This window comes from Octopus bimaculoides, chromosome 3, assembly GCF_046866305.1.
Source record: "Octopus bimaculoides isolate indiv1 chromosome 3, ASM4686630v1, whole genome shotgun sequence".
NCBI lineage: Eukaryota > Metazoa > Mollusca > Cephalopoda > Octopoda > Octopodidae > Octopus > Octopus bimaculoides.
The window spans coordinates 69,063,385-69,080,786 of NC_142930.1; the positions used below are offsets into that span (position 1 = coordinate 69,063,385).

At 34.4% G+C, this 17,402-nt stretch overlaps 1 protein-coding gene across 1 annotated transcript in view; it reads left to right on the plus strand.

Moving 5' to 3' along the window:
* The window catches only part of LOC106881720 (lysophosphatidylcholine acyltransferase 1), a 125,638-nt gene that overhangs the window by 1,204 nt on the left and 107,032 nt on the right, over positions 1 to 17,402 (plus strand). The gene's annotated exons all lie outside the window — the stretch shown is intronic.

The window sequence follows — 17,402 nt, forward strand, 5'->3', positions numbered from 1 at the left end:
GCTTCCCAACCACATGGCTCTGGGTTCAGTCTCACTGTGTGTCATCTTGTGCGGATGTCTTCCATTATAGCCACAGGCCAACCAAATTCTTGTGAGTGGATTTGGTAGACAGAAACTGTGCGTTTGGGTATGTGTGCATCTTTGTGTCTGTATTTGTCCCCTATTACCACTTGACAACCAATTGCTGGTGTGTTTATGTCCCTGTAACTTAGTGGTTCAGCAAAAGTGACTGATAGAATAAGTACTTAAGAAAAAGTGAGTACTGGTGTCGATTCATTCAACTAAAATTCCTGAAGGTGGTGCCGCAGCATGGCCTCAGTCTAATGACTGAAACAAGCAAAAGATAAAAGATAAAAAAGGAACATATTTTTCAAACATTGGTACAGTCTTTCATCATGCATGTCTAAAGAAAAGAGTTACACCATGTTATGTTCTCTTGGGTGCAACCTTGAATAAGGTAATATGGAAGACTGGCAGTAAGCCCCCAACTCTCTCTTTCTCTCTCTTCTTCTCTCTCTCTCTCTTCTTCTCTCTCTCTCTTCTTCTCTTTCTCTCTTCTTCTTCTTCTTCTTCTTCTTCTTCTTCTTCTTCTTCTTCTTCTTCTTCTTCTCTTTCTCTCTTCCTCTCTCTCTAATGTTAGAATGGTCCAAGGTAAAGAAAATCACCAAGGTAAAGTCAATCACATGAGATTGGTGCCTATACTGCTACAGGAATTATTAGACCAACAGAATTGTGTAATATGTACCATACATTAAGACTGTCTCTTAGTCAAAGACTGAATATCTTTGAACATACATTTCTGATAAAGAAATCCTTACTCTTTTACTTGTTTCAGTCATTTGACTGCGGCCATGCTGGAGCACCGCCTTTAGTCGAGCAAATCGCCCCCGGGACTTATTCTTTGTAAGCCTAGTACTTATTCTATCGGTCTCTTTTGTCGAACCGCTAAGTGACGGGGACATAAACACACCAGCAATGCTAGGGGGGAAAACACAGACACACAAACACACAACACACACACACACACACACACACATATATATATATATATATATATATATATATATATATATATATATATATATATATATACATATATACGACGGGCTTCTTTCAGTTTCCGTCTACCAAATCCACTCACAAGGCATTAGTCAGCCCGAGGCTATAGCAGAAGACACTTGCCCAAGATGCCACACAGTGGGACTGAACCCGGAACCATGTGGCTGGTGAGCAAGCTACTTACCACACAGCCACTCCTGTGCCTATCCTGTTAATTTTTTTTTTATTTGCACTTCATATGAATCAAAACAGGTTTCCCAGTAGAATAGAAGGAAAAATTTGCAAGTGGAAGGTGTCAACTGACTGGTCTTTTGAAGTATAACATAGTTGTTTTTATTGTTGTTGATGACTCTATTAATATACCAATCACTGAAAATAATATTCTTGGTAATAATTTGATTAACTAGATGTGAATAACAGAATAATAATAAAGCTCTTTTGAAATTTGGTTACCAATGTAGCATATACCTGAAAAAAAAAATTGTCATCATTCTATTATTTGTAATTATCATCTTCATCATAATCATCATTGTTGTTGTCACCATCATCATCATCATCAGCAACATTTTAATGTCCACTTTCCCATGCAAGATGGAAAAGTGGATGTTAAAATGATGATAGTTGGATGGAAGTTATAGAAGCAGATTTTCCATGGCTTGGTTCCAAGCAAGGTAATATTTCCCTATAGCCAGACATGTTTTTACAGAATATTAGAAATGAATGTCATTCATTTACAAGAATTATGCAATGTCAAAACAAGAAGACACTCACACACACACACACACACATGAAAGAACCCATCATGTTGTGTGTGTGTGTGTAAAGTTATAAATGATAGAGAAATAGATTTCTTTTTTTTTTTGCAAATAATTTATATTATATTTAATAAATAAATTAATTACATGCCTATATTAATGCAAAATTCAAAAAATCTTTCAAAATAATGCAGAATTTTTTGCATTTTGCATTAATGCAGACATGTAAGTAATTTATTTATTATTAAAGATATTAATATAAATTAATTATATGTTTTTAAGTTACAAAACAAGTTGTCATGATATTTGAATTTTCTTATTGTTAAATAAAATTTCATCAAATTATTTCTCAGTCATTTATGACTTTATATACTCTTTATTGTTTTCTCTTGTATTGTACTATATATTCTATATTTTGCAGAATGATACATTAAGGAGCTTTTTTTATGAGTACTACTGGATTACTTGAATCCATAAATTGTGACTTACATGTACATGTATGTATGTATGTATGTACACACACACATACACAACATGATGGGTTCTTTCAGTTTCTATCTACCTAATCCACTCCCAGGGCTTTTGGTCAGCCTGGAACTATAACAGAAGACATTTGCCCAAGCTACACACTGAGACTAAACTCAAATCCATGTGGTTGGGAATCAAACTTCTTAACTACACACCCATGTTCATACCTATATGAATGTAAATTGACAGAGTCATAGCATTTGATAAAATGCCTTATGGTGTTTGTTCCAGCTATCTGTGTGGTTGTGAAGGTATGTGATATAGTAGTTCAGGTGTTTAACTCATAAATGAATGTTAGCTTGTGGCTTTGATTCTTTGTGCAAAGCATTGTATTTCACATTACTTATTTCCTGAGCAAATGCATGTGTGTCTGTGTGTGCATATTTCTCTGAATCATATTTAGAGCTGGTGTAATGTGGCACATTCACCTGTAGTCCTTGGGTAAACTTTACTGGGTTCAGTCTTGTGTAAGCAGTGGAACTAAGTGGAAATATGGTCAGTGATGCTGTTGTCATTCATCTTTCAGAGATTTATGATCAAAAGTATTCTATCTGAGAGCACTTCATTTACTTTGTTTCTTAAGCATCGTGTACCTTAGACTATATTATCCAATTTGTTGTTTTTTTTTTTGAGGCAGTAGGGTGGGATTTACCTGTCATTTCTAGCAGGTAGAGTGAGTAATTAGAGGCTCCATTATTACTACTGATGTCTGAAAACTGCTATGGTCAAGTGGGTAAGAGGTAACAGACAGAGGTCATAGCTTTATTTTCTGTTGCAGGTGTCTTTTATCTTTTACTTGTTTTAGACTATTAAACTATGGCCATTCTGGGGTACTACCTTGAAGAATTTTAATCAACCTCAGTACTTACATTTTTTTAAAGTCTGGAATTTATTCTATCAGTCTCTTTTTGCCACACCACTAAGTTACAGGGATGTAAACATGTCAGCACTGGTTGTCAAGCAGTGGTGGTGGTGGTGGGGGGACAAACAAAGACACAAAAACACAGACATGTAGATACACACACACACACACACATGCACACACACACAATGGACCAAGATGTCTGGTGATATGAGGTTCTTGAGAAGACCCACCAATGTTAGCGAAACTGAATTCTAGAAGTGCTGTGTGTTCCACCCACATGTAACAAGAAAACTTTTCACACCCCCTACCTCAATAAACTAAACTACATCTCTTCTCTTTCTCACATCTCCTCCTTCATGTACCATTCTTACTTCTCACTTCCCAATCCTGTTCTCGCAACCTTGTTCATTGTATCATTGCTATCCTGTAGCACCTCCCTCTATATACCCAAATTTTCACTACTCACTGCATTCCCTTTACTTAATCTCTACTCACACTTCTTTGGCAATGTCCTGCCATTTATATTATGACCTTCGAATCTCAAGGGTATGTCTTTCCCCCATCTAACTCTTTATATTCTGATCCCTGTCCCTTGTATGCTCAGCACTTTGCCGCCATCTCTCTCCTGCTCTTTCTTGTACTCTTGCTGTCTCTTACTCTCTCTCTCATTCTTCTACTCTTCCCTCAGGCTGAGTAATCATGTATCTCCTTTACAGCAGCACACCTATTTCTGTCCTCATTCCTGATCTCTCTCTCTCTCTCTCTCTCTCTCTCTTCAGTCTTTCTGTCTCACTATAACTCTTCATCATCTGATACTAGATTACCTCCTCCAATTGCCCCTCCCCTCTCAAAAGATTTTTTCTTTTTGTCTTGCAAGGTATTTGGTGACCCTGTCAGTGCAGATGACACTTAAAAAGTGTCCACACTGTAAAGTGGTTGGCATTTGGAAGGACATCCTGCTGTAAAAACTTTGCCCAAACTGACCTTGCCTGTGCTTGTGCCATGTAAAAAACACTGAGTCCACTCTGCTGGGTAGTTGGTATGAAGAAGGGTGTCCAGCCGTAAAAACCCTATCAAAGAAGACACACAAGTCTGGTGCAGCTCATGCCAATCTGGAAGGTGGATGATGTATGGAGAAAAGTACTGTATTCCCATGCAGGAGAAAATATAGGAGAATTTGCTTTGGGGTTTCAAAAATGCACCTAAATCTCAAAATGTGTAGTCATTTTAAAATTTTGTAACAGATTTATTAAAATATCAAACCCTAATATTTTGTTTATCAATGGCAAAATAGAAAATAAATAAGGAAAGGTTTTAGGAGAGGTTAAAGTTACAAGGAAAAATTTGGAAAAACATGCTTAAATGATCGAATATTCATACAAATTTCAATGAGGTTCACAGAGACACAAGTTCAAATGTTCAATGAAGCTCATAACTCTCATACATCGTTGAAAGTTCAGAAATATTGAGTAATATTAACAATTAGATACGATTAAGTTTTTATAAAGTTTGTAAAAGAAAAAAACAGATAGACAGAAAAACTTTTTTTGCAATTTATATCATATTGCATGACGGAGAGTTCTTTGTTGCTAGTTTTGCTGGTGAGAATTCAAAATGTTTTAATTAAAATTGCTTTGTATATATATATATATATATATATATATATATATATTGGAAGATTTGGAGGTGATGTATAGAAATTATATAGAAAAAAATTAAGGTACTCAGAAATCTGGATGTTTGTACATTTACAGATTTTTTGAAAATCCTACACGACTAGGTGAAAAGCGCTTTATTTAATATGTGACATTAATAAAAATCTGTAAATGTACAAACATCCAGATTTCTGAGTACCTTAATTTTTTTCTATATATATATATATATATATATATATATATATATATATATATATATATATATATATATATATATAAAATCTGGTAATTAATCATATATTAATTAATATCGATTAATTATCAGGAGGCTAGCACATCTAAAGAATCAAAGAGATTCAGAAATAGTATCTGCAATCTCAGGGGATTAAGGTACATTTTAAAAAAATAACGTTGACCACTAACGTGGACAATTAATGTGCTAGAAATAGATCACATCTTGTGTCTATTAAGACCTAAATTGTTCTCAACATGAAATATAGCAGCATACCAAATGTACCTTAATCCCCTGAGATTGCAGATACTATTTCTGAATCTCTTTGATTCTTTAGATGTGCTGGCCTCCTGATAATTAATCGATATTAATTAATATATGATTAATTACCAGATTTTATAATAATATTTTACCCATTACCCATTTTCTCATACTGAATATATACGACGCAGTAAATATTTTCTGCAGATATATTCCTGGAATTAGCGCGCCAAAACAAAGACTTTTGAATTTTACCATTAAGCTGTAATTAGCAGAACCATATACACGCGCACCCATGGCGGTGGGCAACTCTGTATACGATTCTGATGATTGCGGTTACATTACAAATCAGGCTGAAGAGGAATGGACAATTGGTAAGATTGTTAAATCCGAAACCGGTACCTGTTTAAGAATGCTTTTTTATGTGATTTTAAATGTCTTGCCCGCTCATGTTTTGGTATGCTGCTATATTTCATGTTGAGAACAATTTAGGTCTTAATAGACACAAGATGTGATCTATTTCTAGCACATTAATTGTCCACATTAGTGGTCAACGTTATTTTTTTAAAATGTACCTTAATCCCCTGAGATTGCAGATACTATTTCTGAATCTCCTTGATTCTTTAGATGTGCTGGCCTCCTGATAATTAATCGATATTAATTAATATATGATTAATTACCAGATTTTATAATAATATATATATATATATATATATATATATATATATATATATATATATATATATATATATATATATATTTAACAGCAATGGATCAAGTTCTTATTAACTATAAATTTCTGGCTGGCTATCTTACTATGACACTTGATTTGTGGTTGTCTTGGCAGAAATCCAGCATTTTAGTTGGTTGACTTCTTGGTGATGTCATTTGTTTGTCTAATGTTTTGATCTCTTGTTTTTGATCAGTAGAGATCCAGTGCTTTGACTGGTTGATTTTCTGCTTATGTCTTTTGTTGTTGTCAAAACTTGGTAGCTTGTTTTTGTCTGACAATTATCCAGTGTCCCAGTTGGTTGATTCCCTTATGAAGCCACTGGTTCAGTCAGCTCAATGTTGATTTGTTTCTCCTGATTAGGTAACTTGTTTTGTTTGAGGGTCGTCCAGCATTCTAGTTGGTTGATTCCCTTAAGAAGTCATGAGTTCAGTAGGCTCAAAGTTTATTTGCTTTTCACTGAGGTTCTGGGTTTGACCCAAAACTAATCACACTAGTTCAGCCTAGGATGACATCAGCAACTGGTGTTTGAGAAGGTGCAATGTGTTATTGTACAACAGTTTGGAGTTAAGTTTTGAATCTCTGAGGTTGCCCGTTACTTAAACTTTTGATTTATATCTGTTGTCTCTGCTCATTTTTCATGAATAAATTGAGTTTTCTCATTCTGGTGTGTTATAGGATATTCAGTTGTTGTTTCTTAATAAACATATTTTCTTTATTTCATCAGAATTAAGCTGAAGTGTTTCTGGTTCATTGATAGAGAGGGAAAATCTGGTATATTGGATGTGTCTTCACAGGGCACTGATCAAAGTGTTTACTTAGGGGAATTTTCTTGGTTGAAACTCATTGGAATTTAACAAAGCGAATTCTCATATATATATATATATATATATATATATATATATATATATATATATGTATGTATGTATATGTATGTGTGTGTGTGTGAGTGTAAATATGTATGTATGTATATATGTTTGTATGTATGCATGCATGCATGCATCCATCCATCCATCCATCAATACATCCATACAGGTGTGGCTGTGTGGTAAGAGGCTTGCTTCACATGGTCCTAGGTTCAGTCCCACTCCATGGCACGTTGGGTAAGTTTCTTCTACTATAGCCTTAAGCCAACCAAATCATTGTGAGTGAATTTGATAGATGGAAACTGTAAGAAACGTGTCATATATGTATATGTATATGTATGTATGTACGTATGTATGCATGTATATATCTATGTGTGCATGTCTTTGTGTCTGTGTTTGTCCCCCTCCACTGCTTGACAACAGGTGATGATGTGCTTATGTCCCCTGTAATTTAGCAGTTCAACAAAAGGGACCAATAGAATAAGTATCAGGTTTTAGAAATTAAGTCCTGGGGTTGACTTGTTCGACTAAAACCCTTCAAGCAAATGCTCCAGCATGACACTGAAACAAGAAAAAGATAAAAGAAAAGATAAGAGCTATATATATAGACATATACATATATATACACATATATATATACACACACACATATACACAAGTATATAAATGCATACATGCATATATATGCACACACACACACATACACACACACATATAAATATATACATACATACATACATACATATATATATATATATACATATATATATACATATATATACATATATATATACATATATATACATATATATATATATATATATACATATATATATATATATATATATATATATATATATATATATATATATATATATATATATATATATATATATATATATATATATATATATATATACATATATATATATATATATATATATATATATATATATATATATATATATATATATATATATATATATATATATATATATATATATATGTATATATATATATATGTATGTATATATATATATATATATATATATATACATATATATATATATATATATATATATATATATATATATATATATATATATATACATATATATATATATATATATATATATATATATATATATATATATATATATATATATATATATATATATATATATATATATATATATATATATATATTTATATCTACACACACACACACATATACATATGATGGGCTTCTTTCAGCTTGTATCTGTCAAATCTATTCACAAAGCTTTGATCATCTTGAGGTTCTAGTGGAAGACACTTGCCCAAGGTACCACAAAGTGGGACTGAACCTGGAACCATGTAGCTGGGAAGCAAACTTCTAACCATTCAGTCATGCCTGTACCTATGGTATTGTATTATTTCAAAGGAAAACATTAAATTCCTTGTAAAAACCATTTCAATGCTTAAATAATCTATTATTACTATTCTTATCATCCATATCATTGTTATCATCTGCTAAATTGAATGTTTGATATAAGTTATGTCTTTTAGCAAAGCACTGTATATTATATTACTTTAGTCCACTGAGCTGAAATGAGTACTAACAACAGCTTGTAGTGAACATTTTGGCAGAGAGACTTATAATCTCTATTGCTCAAATGCTATAGAAACTAAGATAAGGTAGCGGTCCTTTCCATGCCATAGACTCATAAGGCCAGAGTGTCTGATGTATATATTATTCCCCTGGAAAGGACAACAGTTCGTCGCAGGATTACTTATTTTTGCCAGCTGAGTGGACTGGAGCAATATGAAATGAAATGGTTTGTTCAAGAACATAACTACCAGTCTAAGAACATAATTACCCAGTCTAAGAATCAAAACCACAATCTTATGATCATAAGTGCAACTCCATAAGCACTAAAACTCCACAAACCAGGAAAAATTCTGGTCTAAAGAATCTGTAAGATAAGCTTTGGTCTAAAGAACCTGTAAGATAAGGTAAGGTAAGGAACCTGTAAGATAAGGTAAGGCCCTTTCCACGCCATTGACTCATAAGGCCAGATTCTTTGATGTATATATTATTCCCCTGGAAAGAACAGTCTGTTGCAGGATCACTCATTTTTGCCAGCAGAATAGAAAATGAATTGGTTTGTTCAAGAACATAACAAATTACCCAGTCCAGGAATCAAAACCCCAATCTTATGATCATGAGTGCAACACCCTAAGCACTAAGCAAGTGCCTTCACAAACTAAGATTAACTCTGGTCTAAAGAACCTGTAAGCTGTGAGAGACTGTTTTCATATCTGTGCTCTAAGTTCAAATCTTACTAAGATCAACTTTGCTTTTTGTTCTTTTGGAGTCAATAAATTATGTATTAGTTTGTTAATGTATAAGTATTTCATACAATATCTATACTATTGTAACTTAGTGACGCAAGCATGGCCGTGTGGTTAAAAAGTTTGCTTTGCATTCGTATGGTTTCAGGTTCAGTCCTACTGTTCAACGCCTTTGGCAAGTGTCTTCTATTATAGCCACGGGTTGATCAATACCATGTAAATGAATTTAATAAATAGAAATAGTGTGGAAAACATGTGTGTGTGTACATTTGTATTTATGTGGTGTATTCTCTCCCCCACTCCTTGACAACCGATGTTGGTTTGTTTACATCTCTGTAACTTAGCAGTTTGGTGAAAAAAAAAAGCTGGTAGAATAAATACTGGGAGCAATTTGTTCAACTAAGACCCTTCCAGGTTGTGTCTAGCACAGTCGCAGTCCAGTGACTGAAACAAGTAAAAGAAAGATAAAAGATAATAGATTAGCAGAGTTGTTAATATGTTCAACAAGAAGTTTTGTGGCCTTTGCTCTAGTTCTTTGCATTCTGGGTTCAAATTCTGCTTCATGATTGAAACCCTGTTAATGGCCAGGGTAAAACATTCAGCCATGAAACTGAGACCACTATCGGTTATGGAAGTAAAATGAGTGGAGAAGAAATGAAGCCATCTGCTATGAGGTCAAGAGAAATTTAAGTAATGAATGTGAGTTGGGAAAATATTGAAATAATAATGTAACACTTGAATGCATTGAATAATTTCAAAACTGTTCAGTTTGCAGGCTGTTACATGTAAATATTTCCCTTTGTTTACTTATGAAGAAACTAAATTTTATATTTTATAATATCACAATGTAAAATTGTTCACAAGCACTGAAAAAATTCAATAAAATAATATTGACTAAGTAAGGTGGTATCACATATTCAGAACATATGAACAGAGTAGTTCAGTGGCAGAAAGGGCATAGGGATTAATAGTATTTATATTTATGCTCCTTTTTATTTGTACTCCTTTATTCTGAATTAAAATTCTACTGAGCCAGCTTTACCTTTCATCCCTCCAAAGACAATAAATTATGTACAACACGTGTATTATGGGTGATTCAACTGGGTATATTTTTCTCAGTACACTGAATTTGTGTTAATGTTTGAAATAACACACATTCATGTGTATATATATATGTATGTATATATGTGTGTGTATATATATATATATATATATATATGTATACTTAGTGTGTTTTTTTTTTGTCTTCTGATAACACAGCCAGATGTTACAACTCTGAGGATACAAAAGTTGTAACACCTGGCCATGTTGTAAGAAGACAATACCAAGTATCCTACACTCTGTTTGTCCCTTTGAATTATTTCTTATTGAGCACAACTATGATAATCTGCTTAATATGTCTGTCTGTCTATTCTTCTACACACACACACACACACACACACACATACATGAGGATTTTATTGCTGTGAGTGACAATTGAGGGTTCAGTAAAAATAAAGTTTTAATCATGTTCTATGGACATGAATATATCTTTTGAGGCCTGCTGATGCCTTGCAAACCTTTTGGCAAATTGAACAAGTTGAGGACTCAGTTTGCTTGAGAGCATGTGGATCATTCCCTGTGTGTTTTCTTGAGTGGATGGCAAGGCCTGCTTTGCTTCATGCTGCAAAACCACAATGACAGGTAAGGTTTCCATTCAGAGGAGCAGTATTTTGCTAGTGTGCCTTCATGCTTGCATGAAGTTGGTCCCAATGTTGGAGTCAACTTTGTTCAAATCTTTGAACTGAGGAGCAGCAACACTGGCACCAGGTCCTGCATTCTAATGCTTTGTTTTCCCAGGAAGAAGAGGGAATGTTGCATCGATTCAGATTGTGTTTTAGTTTGTCTCTGAGGTGCAAGAGTGGCCTTCCAACTGCCCTTCTTGTTGAGAATTGGCCAAAGAGAAGTTGTTGGCCACAGCTTTGTAGTCTCTATAGCAGCTGTCCATGTCATGTCTTACAGTCTTTACAGTGTTCACAGAGCATTGAGTAACAGAGGCTGAATATTTTGCTATTCTCTACTGTCACCATAAGTTAATCTCCTCCCATTTTTTTTTTATTATTGGCTAATATACTGACTCTCCAAACACTGTTTACCTGTTTCTCACTTCTAAACTAGCCTTTATTCAACCATCATTGTCTCTACCTCAATGAATAGTTTGATCACTGCTTAATGAAGACAACCATGGTTATATTCACCTACTGTAGAACAAGCCTTCCTTGCAAATCCTTTAGTATTTCAAGTCAGCTTACTGGTTGGAGCTCCTCAGATATTACACTGATTACTCCTAGCAGAAAATTTGCTTCAAGATTTCATTGTTTCCCAAACTTTTCCTACTTGCTACTACTTGTATTCCTCTTCTTATGCTGATGATACCATGCTTCACTCTTCCTCAATTACCTACTTGCACACCAGATACCCAGATACCAGACTAGCATTGTTCCCTAAACTGAGACCTAAAAATCATCCTGCAATGAAGAAATGACAATCTGATCTCCTTTAATTGAACCAAACCATGTCAGTACACATATCAAAGAAACAGTCTTCCATTACACCCTTCCTAAACAAGAACCACATGAGGATTTAAAATAAAACTCAAATTTACTTCAGTACTAGTCCTTAATATATTGATGACCATCCATAGTGACTACATTTGTACAAGATAATCAAATTGTATCCCAAAGGGCCAGAAAAATTTCAGCCCTGATCAGTTACTAGCTCTCTACTGTATGCAGATGTGTCCTAAACTGGAATATTATACATATATATGACATAGTGTTGCTACAACCACTACAGATACCTTAGACTGCTTCTGCAATACACTATCTAGCTCAGGGGTTCTCATCCATTTTTTAAAATCTATGGACCCTTTTGATTACCATTTTATTATGATGGATCCTCATACCCATTTGATGTTTAAAGACTAGTTTTATAGAAACAACTCTTTTCTAAATTTCAATTTTGTTTTTCACACATTGACTTGTATAGATTGAACTATGTAAAAGGTTTGAAAAAGAAGTCTAGCTGTTTCTTGCAATATGACCAATACATACATCTAAAACAAAATTTTTTCAGGGACCATTCAAACACTATTGTGGATTCCCAATTTTCTATTTTGTTGCATGGACTGCCACAAAATTTTATATGGACCATCAGGAGCCTCGTAGACCCCAGTTGAGGACCACTGATCAAGCTGATTAACAAAACTGATTCATCAGCATGCTACAATAATGATTTAAAGATAAAGTGTATCATCTCATTGTATCATATACTGTTACTATGACAGCTTCTGCTCTCTAAATAAGCATACTCCTATATAATACCTTTGCCCAAGTCCAGTCAATATATTTGCTACTTCTCCAACTGTTATGTCTTACTTAGCTAATTCACAAAATGTTGATTTCCTCAAACATATAGTATATAGTTAGTTCCAAATGTGGACACCAGTGCTAAAACTGAAAGCAACAGGAGATATGGATTGATGAAAGTAGACAACTCAGTCATCTAAAACTTGGTATTTTAAAAATACTTTTTGATATAGGTTTGAATATTACTGTTTGAAATCTGCATGAAAAAGGAGAGTATCACAAGCATAAGGTACCAAAAAGACAACTATCTGTTTATGTATAACTTTAGGTTCAGTCTCTGAGTCACTGTTATGTCTAAACTAGTGAAATTAAAAAAAAAACAAAAAAACAAAAAAAAAAAATTTTCTTCTGAATGCAATAGAATGCAGTAGAATGACATTCATCTGTGAAAACCTCTATGAGTAAGTTTGGCAATTCATAGGAAGATTCTCACTAAGAGGAGACAATAAAAACAGAAAACAAGAAGATAGTTTTTGATTTTAATTTTTAAATATTCATATATAACTATTATAAATTTGTATATATATATCATAATTTCACACAAATGCTCAGAATTTATTTAACAACTATTTGATTAAAAACAACTTTTGTCCTTATAAATTTATTATTGTAATATTTGAACATGTCAAGGTATCAAGCTGGCAGAATCGTTAGCATGCTGAGTGAAATGCTTAGCAGCATTTTGTCCATCATTACATTCTGAGTTCAAATTCTACTGAGATTGACTTTGCCTTTCATTCTTTCAGGGTTGATAAAATAAGTACCAGTTGATCTATAGGATCGATGTAATCAACTTAACCCCTCTCCACGAACTTGCTGGCCTTGTGCCCAAATTTGAAACCAATATTTGAACATTATTGGACTTGTACACATTTTAATATAACATACATAAAAAGGCAGTGAGCTGAGAAAATTTTTAGTACGTCAAAATGCTTAGTGACATTTCGTTCGTCATTACATTCTGAATTCACATTCTGCTAAGATTTTGGGGTCAATAAAATGAGTACCAGTTGACCACTGGAATCAATGTAATCGACTAACCTCCTCCATAGAAATTGCTGGCCTTGTGCCAAAATTTGAAACCAATATAACATACATAAATAAATTTTGAAGACATTCATTCTTCATTTCTAATTTGTTTAATTTATTTAATGTAAGCATTTAGTTATCATGCATAAGTTACTTTACAAAGTGAAAGACAATACTATTTTATCAGATATAAATTTAAGATGTGTGACAGCTAAGAGGTAGATCTAAATGTTAACAATCAGCTCATGCATAGTCAATGTATTATTTTAAAAACGAATCTAGAAAGACATATTAAAGAGGTAATTTTATTTACCAAAAGTATAAAAATATTAATATATTTGAATTGATGTTAAATATTCATAAAACTGGGGGTAAAAATCCTAGTAATTCTCCATTCTCATATCATTGAGTTCCTATAAATATGTTCTGGTATGGATAGGAACATATGTATATGAACTTAATAACACACTCTGTATATATATGTATATATATATAGGATGTATCAGTTCTTTTTGGGGTCATTTGTTTTAATTTAGAAAAAGATGTATAGTTCATCATGGAAAAACTGGTTTTGAAAACAAATTGGTACAAATAATCTGGAGAATTATTTGATCATACTTATTCAATAAATCCACTGTTAGCATCAATGGTTGCTTCAGTAAAGATCAGAAACGTTGACATGCCCAGATCACATGATCTTTATCAATTTTGAACTTAGTGCTTGTTATGGCGGACTTGAGAGGTTGTATAGTGTTATGGGGGTGTTGATTGATCTCTCTCTTGACTATGCCTCATACATGATAGTCCAGTGAATTGAGAAGTGGTGAGTTAGGAGGCCATCTGTCTAGGGGAACATGATCATGGAGATTGGTACTCATTCACGCTTGAGTTATTTTAGTCTTATAAGATGGTGTAGAATCTTGTTGGAAGATATACGGTACTCTGTGACATACTCTGTCTATCCAAGGCCTCACAACTTTCTCTAATATGTCTGTGTAGACAGCAGTATTAGCTCTTTAACCCAGTGATAAAAAGTGAAGAGGCATGATATCTCCCTTGTTGCTGATGATTCCCAGAACCATCACATTTGCTGGGAAATTAGTATACATGACCAGTAGAACCTCACTTGGGTCTTTGCATAACCATTCCATTGTTCCTTCGCTTTACCTTTTGGCCTCGATCAAAGTTTTTCTCATTTGTGAAAAGTCAAAGCATTCCAAATGGAGAATATAAAAACTTAGTCTATCAACACATTATAAATTGCCCCAAATAAAACAGAAATCTGTCCTGATCAAGAGGCTTGTCCCTCAGAGAGAACATGGTTTGACATGGAATAAAAAAAAATTGAAATAAAATAAAGGCATTCTATTGTAAAAATTGCCCAGCAATGGTGGGATGCTCAACTACTATATATATATATATATATATATATATATATATCTATATATATATATATATATATATATATATATATATATATGTACTTCTTACCACAAAGCCATGCCTGAACCTATGTTTGATAAGTATACATTTAATTTTCCTGTGTAAATAGACACTGCAAAGGGCTTTCCCTACAAGATGGACTGGAGACCAGCTTGGCTAGTTTCATCTGGTTTTAAGATTACTTAGAAACATGCATTGATTTAAGTTATTTGCACTAGCTGCCTGTTACTTACATAAAGTATCTGAACTATGTTTGTATGGATAAGTAATAAATATGTTTATATGTATACCTTCAGTAAACACGCATTTAGCTTTGCTGAGACTAAATGTATGCTTATTGAATTAGAGAGTAGAGTCTATCTACATAGTTAGATGTGAACAAATATTCATGGATTTTACACAACTACCTCTGCTTACACTGATAAATTATACAACTGTTTGTCACTTATTTATAGCTAGGTGAACAGGAAGTAAAATATTTTGGTCATGAAACACGAATGCATAGCAGCGTTAGCTACAGATATAATGTGCTGTATATTAATGCAAAAACTGCATATGAAAAAAGGATAAATGGTCCTTCCTGAGCCATAGGCTTATAGATATTTCCCCCCTCCATATGCATGCACACATGTATATCATGACTTATACACTATTCACTTTCCTGACATTTGTACGTAATTCTCTGTACTATACATACACTTTTGATAAGTTGAAGTGCACCTGAACAATAATTTCATTATTATTATGATATATACAAATACATATAGATGATACGTAGATATAAATGTGTGTTTGTGCATACAGGAGTTGGACAAAATAATGGAAACACCTTAAAATTTCAAACAAATTTATTTTAATATAGGGTAGGACCACCTTTGGCAGTAATTACAGCATGAATTCTATGAGGTATGGACTTGTACAAAGTTTGAAGTGTTTCCAAAGGAATTTTTGTCCACTCTTCAGCTAAAACAGTCTGCAGTTCTTGTAGTGATGATGGAAGAGGATATTGACTCCTTACTTGTTTTTCTAAAATGCACCATAAATCATCATCATCATCGTTTAACGTCCGCTTTCCATGCTAGCATGGGTTGGACGATTTGACTGAGGACTGGTGAAACCGGATGGCAACACCAGGCTCCAGTCTAATTTGGCAGAGTTTCTACAGCTGGATGCCCTTCCTAACGCCAACCACTCAGAGAGTGTAGTGGGTGCTTTTACGTGTCACCCGCACGAAAACGGCCACGCTCGAAATGGTGTCTTTTATGTGCCACCCACACAAGCCAGTCCAGGGGCACTGGCAACGATCTCGCTCGAAAATCCTACGGGAGCCAGTCAGGCGGTACTGGCAAGGGCCACGCTCAAAAATGGTGCATCTCATGTGCTACCCGCACAAGAACCAGTCCAGGGGCACTGGCAACGATCTTACTTGGCTTGCCGGGTCTTCTCACGCACAGCACATTTCCAAAGGTCTCGGTCAGTAGTCATCGCCTCGGTGAGGCCCAATGTACGAAGGTCTTGCCTCACCACCTCAGCCCAGGTCTTCCTGGGCCTACCTCTTCCACGGGTTCCCTCAACTGTTAGGGTGTGGCACTTTTTCACGCAGCTATCCTCCTCCATTCTCACCACATGTCCATACCAGCGCAATCGTCTCTCTTGCACGCCACAACTGATGCTTCTAATGTTCAGCTTTTCTCTCAAGATACTTACACTCTGACGGGTATTCACATTGACATTACACATCCAACGGAGCATACTGGCTTCATTCCTTGCGAGCTTACGTATGTCCTCAGCAGTTACAGCCCATGTTTCACTGCCATGTAGCATGGCTGTTCGTACGCATGCGTCATACAGTCTGCCTTTTACTCTGAGTGAGAGTCCCTTTGTCGCCAGCAGGGGTAAGAGCTCTCTAAACTTTGCCCAGGCTATTCTTATTCTAGCAGCTACACTTTCAGCGCACCCACCCCCACTACTAACTTGGTCGCCCAGATAGCAGAAGCTATCGACTACCTCTAGTTTTTCACCCTGGAATGAGATAGAAGTTGTTTCCTGTTTGTTTACAGTCTTTATTGCACCTGAACATTTACCACAAACAAAAACTAACTTGCTAGTTAACCTGCCTTGTTCAATAATATTGAGATCTGGGGACTGTGGTGGCCAGATAAGATGTTCAACTTCACTAGAATGTTCCTTGTGCCATTCAATAACAACTTTAGCTGTGTGAATTGGTGCATTATCATC